We start from the raw sequence: 8,768 nt of genomic DNA on the forward strand, positions 1-8,768 counted from the left end.
ATTTTAACACTATTCTCTGTTCATGAGGGAAAAAAAAAATCTATATTTAGTTTAAAACCATTACATCATCAAGTGGGCAAAGTTTAAAGTACTTGACCTGTTTCTGAACACTGTTACAGAGCTGTCTTAAAAATGAGACAGAAGAATGTTTTCAAGAGTCCTAGGAAAATGTTATTTCTTAAGATTTAGACTATACCTTTTCATGAAGATGGCACCGAAGATGAAGAAGGAAGCCCCTGCCCCTCCTAAAACTGAAGCCAAAGCAAAGGCTTTGAAGGCCAAGAAAGCAGTGTTGAAAGGTGTCCACAGCCACAAGAAAAAGAAGATCCGGACATCGCCCACCTTCCGGCGGCCCAAAACACTGCAGCTCAGGAGGCAGCACAAATATCCCCGGAAGAGCGCCCCAGGAGAAACAGACTTGACCGCTATGCCATCGTCAAACTCCCCTCACCACCGAGTCAGCCATGAAGTAAATAGAAGACAACACACTGGTATCCATTGTGGATGTCAAGGCCAACAAGCCCCAAATTAAACAGGCTGTGAAGAAGCTCTATGACACTGACATGGCTAAGGTCAATACTCTGATCAGGCCTGATGGAGAGAAGAAGGCATACGTTCAACTGGCTCCTAACTATGATGCTTTGGATGTTGCCAACAAAATTGGGATCATCTAAACTGAGTCCAGCTGGTTAATTCCAAATATAAAAGTTTTCACTATGTGGAAAAAAAAAGATATAGACTGTACATGGGGTGCTGTGGGGAGTCATGGATGCTGGTCATAGTCTTGATAGTCACATTTTATTCGTTGGTAATGAAATTCCAGGTAAGTGTGGGCTGCACAGCCTCTGTTCAGTCGTGCCGAATAGAAATGTGGAGTTTTGGGTGACGCAGAAAGAAGAGTAGCTTCTATTGCATTGCTAGACAAAGGGGCCCACAGTGGGTGAATTCCCTGAAGACAGTGCCCTGGAGGGAGTAGTGAGAAGTTTTATAGTGATCAAGGCGCAGAGCATGATCAGCTCTTGGACTGATGGACATCAAGGTGAAGTTTCAAGCATCATCCATTTTCTGGTTTCAACCAGTGTAGGGTCTGTATTCTTGTGGTCAGCAGTTTTCATCTGAGTGGAGGGTAGAGAGGGCGGTCTGCCTCCAGTAAAATCAACTTAGGAATGTGTGTCAGGCCTTTATCTATGTCTTTCAGGGAACTGGGAATATGATGATTCTGTTATGTGGCAGAATTATCGTCTAAATTGCTACCAGTTCCCTAGTCCAACAGCTCTTCTTTGTTTCTACATCTTGACATTTCCTAATCATTAACTCTTGAGTCAGCATTTTACTTCAAAAGTCAAGGACAGAGGGGCTTGTACCCAGTTCCACAGGGATCAGACCTGACCTTTTTCTTTACCTCATACTCTACACCCAAATCCTGTTGATTCTGCTTTCAAAATATAGTGTGTTCCTAAATCTATCATGTCTCAACATTACATCTTAGTCCAAAACATCATTATCTATTTTCCAGGCCATTGAAATAGATTTTACTTCCATTACCTTTGACCACTTTCCCATCCACCCAGCTGTTGGGTTGGGCCACTGAGTCTCCAAAGGTTCAAATGACAAATTTTTTTCAAGGAAATTGGCTTGGTGGCTCCTCCCTCCCCTGGGTTGTTTTTGCCTTATCTGCATGGTTATCCCTGAGTCATCCTTGATGTATGGGATCCAGGTGATGTATGGGATACTAGAGATGACTACATAAGTAAGAATATGGAGCTGCTGGGACTTTCCTTGTGGTCCAGTGGTTAAGATTCTGTGCTTCCAATGCAGGGGCCACAGCGGGTTCCATTCCTGGTTGGTGAATTAAGATCCCACATGCCCTGTGGTGGGGCTTCCCAGGTGGCTTAGTGGTAAAGAATCTACCTGCAATGCTGGAGACACAGGATATGAGGGTTTGATCCCTGGGTCAGGAAGATCCCCTGCAGGAAGGCATGGCAACCCACTCTAGTAGTCTTGACTGGAGAATACCATGGACAGAGGAGCCTGGCGGGCTATAGTTCATAGGGTCTCAAAGAGTCGCACACGACTGAGCGACTGAACTGAACTGAACCGAACCACACTATTTGAAGAATGACTATCTAATGTGGACACAATTATAGTAAAGTGAATGCCACTTGGCAAACTGAACTGTACAAGAAGCCTGTTTTTCTACAGTCCTACACTCTACCTGCTGAGCTATGGCAGGGAGTATAGCAGTCTGTTCTTCTATAACCTAATTTCTGTTTGGAGTCCCCATTCTTCCAATGCAGCAGGAATTAATCTGTCAGTTCAGGGATTTCCTCCCACATTTCCCAGAGTTGCATCAAATTTCTGGAGAATGTTCAATGGACGAGAGGTTAGGAGTGGAAGTACAGTTTGAATGTGACCTCTGGTCACCATCTGTCCATGCTGGCGGGTATCACTGGGATGGCCAACACCGGGAATGGGAAAGACCTGCCATTCCAGCTCCCACAAGGACCACACCTTCAGTATCTATCCATTGGACACACCTCGAGGTCATTTTTCTAGGCTGTTTTGAGGAACCCAAAAACCTATCTGGAGCTTTGGTAATGCCTCTTTCCCACCTGACTCTTGAATGAGTGAGGGAGAAGGGGAGGGAGTGGGCCCATCTTGAGGCCACATTAGCATCTATGTTCCAGCTTCTTCCTACACCAGGAAATCTTTGTCAGGGATCCCATCCTCTACATTACTGAGTAGATTTCTACATCTTATTTATGCCCTGTACACTTGCCATTCTCTTTGAAGTGTCAAAAGCCAAAAGATGCTCATTATTTTATGCTTTCTGTTAATTTATTCTGCCCGAGGGTGTGCATGCTCAGTCATTCAGTCATGTCCGTCTCTTTTCGACCCTATGGACTGTAGCCCTTCAGGATCCTCTGTCTGTGGGATTCTCTAGGAAAGAATACTGGGGTGAGTTGCCATACCCTCCTCCAGGAAGATGTCCCTGAGTCAAGGATCAAACCCAAGTCTTTTACATCTTCTGGATTGGCAGGCAGGTTCTTTACCACTAGCGCCACCTGGGAAGTACCTGGCCTGAGGATAATAGAATTCAAATAACCTATCTGCTGTTTGGAAGACATTAAGAATGAAGAAGTAGAGAAAATAATAGAGGAAAGCAGTGGCTAGTACTTTAAAAATGTATCCTACCTCATAACTTTCTATTGATTAATTCCCTAACAAAGGTATGAAGCACAGACTGGAGTGGCGTCTGAAACAGACTAAATCTCTTGACGCATACTAAATGATGATTACGTGCTCTAATATGATACATGGGAGCTCTTAAAAATATTATTTGCAACAACTTAGAATGTAATTATATTATATGGGGTCCATTTCTACTATGATCAGACCATAGAATGCTAGGCTAATCAACCACTTAACTTTCTAAGCATAGATTTTCCTATTTGTAAAGTGGAGATAATAACCTCTACTTCACACAATTTTGTGGAAATTAAATCACGTTAAATAATCAAGGTGATGCATCACAACCAGTAAGTCAGCTCTTATTTGTTCATTCATCCATTTATCAACTCATGGGTTCACCCTTTCTGTCATCAGGTATGCATGCCTTTCTCCTGTACAGCAAGGCTACAGCCACTGTTTTGTTTTGTTTTTTTTTTTTTTTTTAATTAAGGTGGATGGCTCTTTCTTTCTTTCTGGCTGCATCAGATCTTAGTTGCAGTTAAAGCATGTGGGATCTTTGTTGCAGCATTTAGATCCTTTGTTGTGGTACATGGGCTTCTCTCTAGTTGGGGCACATCAGTAGTCGGATGTGTATGGGCTTAGTTGCCCTGGCACACATGGGTTCTTAATTCCCCGACCAGGGATGTCCCCTGCATTGGAAGGCAGATTTGTAACCACTGGACCACGAGGAAAGTCCCCAGCTGCTGTTAATGAAGCCTTTGCCATATATATACAAACAGGTCTTTGGGTGGGTGTAACTGCCCTAGCCATTTATCAAGTCAGTTATAGATAGAAGCCCTAAGTAAGATCAGTGAAGATAAGCCCTGGATTCACCATTCCCAAGGATCCTATGAACAACACTCATGACTAGGGCCTCCCCATTGCCCTTACTGGTTTTCAGCAGATGAGTAGTTTAGAGCAAAAATAGTAACTTATGGACAACAATATCTCCCTCACCTTTTCTCTAAAGAAATATTATCAATGATACTTCATATGCTTCACATAGAGACTTGGATGAGATAAATTCTTAAATCTAGAGCAGAGTTCATAACTATTCCTTCTCTTTTCATTGAAGTGTAATTTTTATACAATTACATGAACTGATCTTACATGTTCAAGTCAATGAATTTTTGACAACTCTATACACCACCCTGAACAAGAATTAAACATTTTAATCACCATCCCCACAATTTACCCTCATGGGTTTCCCTGGTGGCTCAGACGGTAAGGAATCTGCCTGCAATGCAGGAGACACAGGTTTGATTCCTGGGTCAGGAATATTCCCTGGAGAAGGAAACGGCAACCCGCTTCAGTATTCTAGCCTGGAGAATTCCATGGACAGAGGAGCCTGGTGGGCTACAGTCCATGGGGTTGCAAAGAGCCAGACACGAATGAGCATAAAGCTAGGAATTTACTTTTATGCCCCTTTCTAGTCAACTCTCCTACCAATATGGCTGAATTTGTTAAATTGTCAGAGTCCCCAAATGTTCTTAGGGATGCCTTCTATTTTAGTTATCATTTGAATTCTCACAACTTTCATCCGTTGGAAGTAAACTAATGAGAGACAAAGCTTGCTGCATCATCTCAAAATCCATAACTATTCTGAGAGGTTGGAACTATTCCTCCTTTCATTTTACAGATGAGAAAACCAAAGCTTAATGAGATAAAGTCAGTTACCCAAAGGTCAAAATTCTCTGAAGTGGCAGAGCTGGAATTTGAACTCAGATGGGTCTGATTATAGAACTTTTATTTTTTTAAAAGACACATTTATTCAGCATCATGATCAGACTATTACATTTAGCATGTAATGTACCAGTACCAGTACCGTGGGTACAAAATGTACTGGTACCATGTACCAGTAGCATGGGTACAAAAAAAAAACCAACTAAAACCCTTCGTTGGAATGCTTTGCACTTTCCACAGGAGAGAAACTAAAGTAACCCATTATACAATTAGTCGCAAACTCAGTCCTGGAGGTTTCTCATCCATACATGTGAGTATTGTCTAAAACATGTCTTCTTGGTTGCAGCTAGGCCCCGCCACCACTGTGCCTGGCTGAGTTCTCAAGTCTGTTGTAACCTGTGGCTTCTCTGTCACTTGTCTGACTATCCTTTCTTCCTAAGCTTTGTTTCCTGGCAGTAATGAAAACCTTCTGTCGCTGCCATAGCTACTGCTGGAACTGCCATAGCCACCTTGGTTTCATGGTTTGGCAAAGTATTGGCCTCCACCACCACTGAACTTCTGCCTCCAAAGTTTCCTCCTGTCATGGGTCCAAAATGTGAAGCTTGACTATTGTAACTGTCAAAACCATTGTAGCTTTTGCCACCTCCAAAATTGTTTTCGTCATCACCAAATCCGTTATGGGGCTTCCCTGGTAGCTCAGCTGGTAAAGAATCTGCCTGCGATGTGAGAGACCTGAGTTTGATCCCTAGGTTGGAAAGATCCCCTGGAGGAGGGCACAGCAACCCACTCCAGTATTCTTGCCTGGAGAATCCCCATGGACAGAGGAGCCTGGGGGCTTGAAGAGTCGGACACAACTGAGCAACTAAGCATAGCACAAATCCATTATAGCCGTCTCCACTGCCTCCGTATCCGCCACCACCACAGCTGCCACCAAAGCCACCTTGACCACTGAAGTCTCCTCCTCAACCAAAGTTGTCATTCCCACCGAAATCACTAGCCATCATTCATTCACCAGCCAGTGAAGTCCTAACGATCTCTTGCTCAGCTTAGGCTTTCCTTACTTCACAGTTGTGGTCATTCACAGGGTAGTTGATAGTCTTGGCTACAGAGTCATGGTATCAAAGGTTACGAAAGCAAAGTCTCTCTCTGCCACTGCCTCGGTCAGTCATGATTTCAAACACTTCAGCTTCCCTATACTGTTCAAAATAATCTCTCAGGTGATATTCTTCAGTGTCTTCTTTAGTGCCACCCATAAAAATCTTTTTTTCACAGTTAAGTGGGCACCAGATCTTTGAGAATCTTCTCCTGAGACAGCCCTCTTGGGCTCCACAACTCTTCCATCACCTTACGTGGCCTTGCCTTCCTGGCCGCATCCACCTCCTCCACAAGGCACATGTGACAAACCCGAAGCCTCTGGAGTGCTTGGTGTTTGGAGCCCTCATTACCATGCAGTCTCTGAGTGTTCCCCATTGCTCAGAATGGCTCCTCGGACTCTCCTCAGTTGTTTCAAAGCTCAAAAGTTTGACAAAGAGCTTCTGCAGCTGTTTGGTTTCTTTGGGAGACTCTGAGTTAGACAATCATGCAACAGCGAGGGTGGGTGGACACTTTAATGATGCTTACTGGGCAGCGTCCATGGGCAGAAAGGCTGGAACTTGACTTTTAAATCACTGTACTAAAGAGCAGGTATATCTTGAGGTTTGGCTCCTGACTGCAATTGTCCTGGGTCTGAATTTTGGGCATCTGCTATTATGACATCTGCTATAGATAGCATTAGTCACTCAGTTGTGTCTGACTCTGCGACCCCATGGACTATAGATTGCCAGGCTCCTCCATCCATTAAATTCTTCAGGTGATAATACTGGAGTGGGTTGCCATTCCCTTCTCAAGGGGATCTTCCCGACCCAGGGATCGAACCTGGGTCTCCTGCATTGCAGGCAGATGATTTACCATCTGAGCATTGTAGGCAGATGATTTACCATCTGAGTTACATCTGAGCTACACATCCTTATGATGACAAAAGGAGAAAGAATAAGTTGGTTGACTTAATACCATCATACAGTATAACTTCCATGTCCTTTATAGTATCTTCACAAGCCTTGTTACCCTTTCATTAGCTTATGCCTGCAACATTTCTATCAGTTGGTGGTTAAGAACCATCATGGTGATCATGATAATGATGAGAATTATGAAAACAAACATTTCTGAGTACTTACTATATTTAAGGCGCCATATGAGGCCCTGTACCTTAATTTCCTCATTTAGTTCTCATAACCACTTTCAGGGTAGAATCTGTCATTAACATTTTTACTGACTAAAATATTGAGACTTTAGAAAGCCTGAGTCACTTGCCCAGTGCTGTCCAGTTAAGAAGGTGGTAGAACTGATTTTGAATCTTGTCAGGCTGTCCCAAGAGCCTGCGTTTCAACCACCACCCTATACAGCCTCTTAATCCTCTATGCCCTCAGTCCTGTTAATAAAGAATGGTCTTGGTTCCTGCCTGAACTAGATTCCACCAGTATAAATATGTGAACATGAACTCTGCCAGCTGGCACTCTTTAAGATAAGATCCTTTTAGTTCCAAACACTCAAGTCCACCTGGTCTTCAGAAACTTGGACAACAGCCAGCCTGGCCTTTGGCCAAGTTATGAAGTACAGGAAGTTGGTCTTTGGCATTTTATACTTCCCTGCACTCTGCCATACCCTCTAAATATCCAATCAATCAAAGACTCCTCTAATTTTCAGTTCCTGGAGACCAAATCTTGCCAAAAGGACTGAATTCTTCAGTCTTTGCCTGTTTACTTCTTGAGACTCTGAGCTCCTCAAGCCCCAGCTTGTTGATTTTCCATCTGTATCTGAGTCAGTTTCACTCTCGTTTCCCATCCAAGCCTGTGCTAATGTCCTCATGGAGGGAGGTTGGGGAGGCCCTCCAGACACTCAAGGCTGTCTAGAGATAGGACCGCTATCTATTGGGTTGGCCAAAAAGTTCATTTGGGTTTTTCCATAACATCTTATAGGAAAACTCAAACAAATTTTTTGGCTAACTCAGTATTTTGGCAACTGGAGTGCTCTGTGTTCCAGGACTGATAGGAAAGGAAGAGATGGCAGCCTTAGTGATAACAACAGCTAATCACAGCGTATTTAATCTGTGCCCTAAACTGTTCTAAGTACTTTATATGTGCACGCATGCAAAATTGCTTCAGTCATGTCCAACTCTTTGTGACCCCATGGACTGTAGCCCACCAGGCTCCTCTGTCCATGGGGATTGTCCAGGCAAGGATACTGGAGTGGGTTGCCATGCCCTCCTCCAGGGGATCTTCCCGACCCAGGAATCAAACCCATGTCTCTTATGTCTACCTGCATTGGCGGATAGGTTCTTTACCACTGGCACCACCTGGGAATCATTTTATACATATTAATTTATTTAATCCTTCCAACAGTCCTGTGAAGTATTTTAATCCAGCAAGAAATAGGAGATACACAGAGATGAAATTCTGAAGCAAATTCAAAGAAGGGACTATTTGCAGATGTGTAGGCAGATCTGAGGGAATCAATCAGGAATGCTGAGGCATCCAGGAAACTAGCCATAGCAGGAAGCCATTCCTACCCCTAGGCTGAAAGGGCAGTCAAGAAAATGGTGTTAGAGCTGATGAAGAGCTTCTCCAGGACGAGCTGCTCTCGGTCATGGGATGAGTCAGAATTCCAGTGATCTGGGGACTGGGGGAGCAGGGGACGTGACCATCGCAGGGGTTAGTGAGGTGTTAGGGAAACAAGTGCTCTTCCCCCTTCTGATTCTGTATCATCAGTAGTCATGTATGGATGTGAGAGTTGGACTATAAAGAAAGCTGAGGGCAGAA

At 43.8% G+C, this 8,768-nt stretch overlaps 2 pseudogenes; one reads left to right on the top strand and one right to left on the bottom strand.

Moving 5' to 3' along the window:
- The first annotated feature begins 202 nt into the window (after positions 1-202).
- On the top strand, positions 203-761 carry LOC133248938 (large ribosomal subunit protein uL23-like; annotated as a pseudogene).
- A 4,315-nt stretch (positions 762-5,076) lies between these two features.
- On the bottom strand, positions 5,077-6,916 carry LOC133248939 (heterogeneous nuclear ribonucleoprotein A1-like 3; annotated as a pseudogene).
- Positions 6,917-8,768: the final 1,852 nt, after the last annotated feature.

This window comes from Bos javanicus, chromosome 5 (genome assembly GCF_032452875.1).
Source record: "Bos javanicus breed banteng chromosome 5, ARS-OSU_banteng_1.0, whole genome shotgun sequence".
In the NCBI taxonomy this organism is placed as follows: domain Eukaryota; kingdom Metazoa; phylum Chordata; class Mammalia; order Artiodactyla; family Bovidae; genus Bos; species Bos javanicus.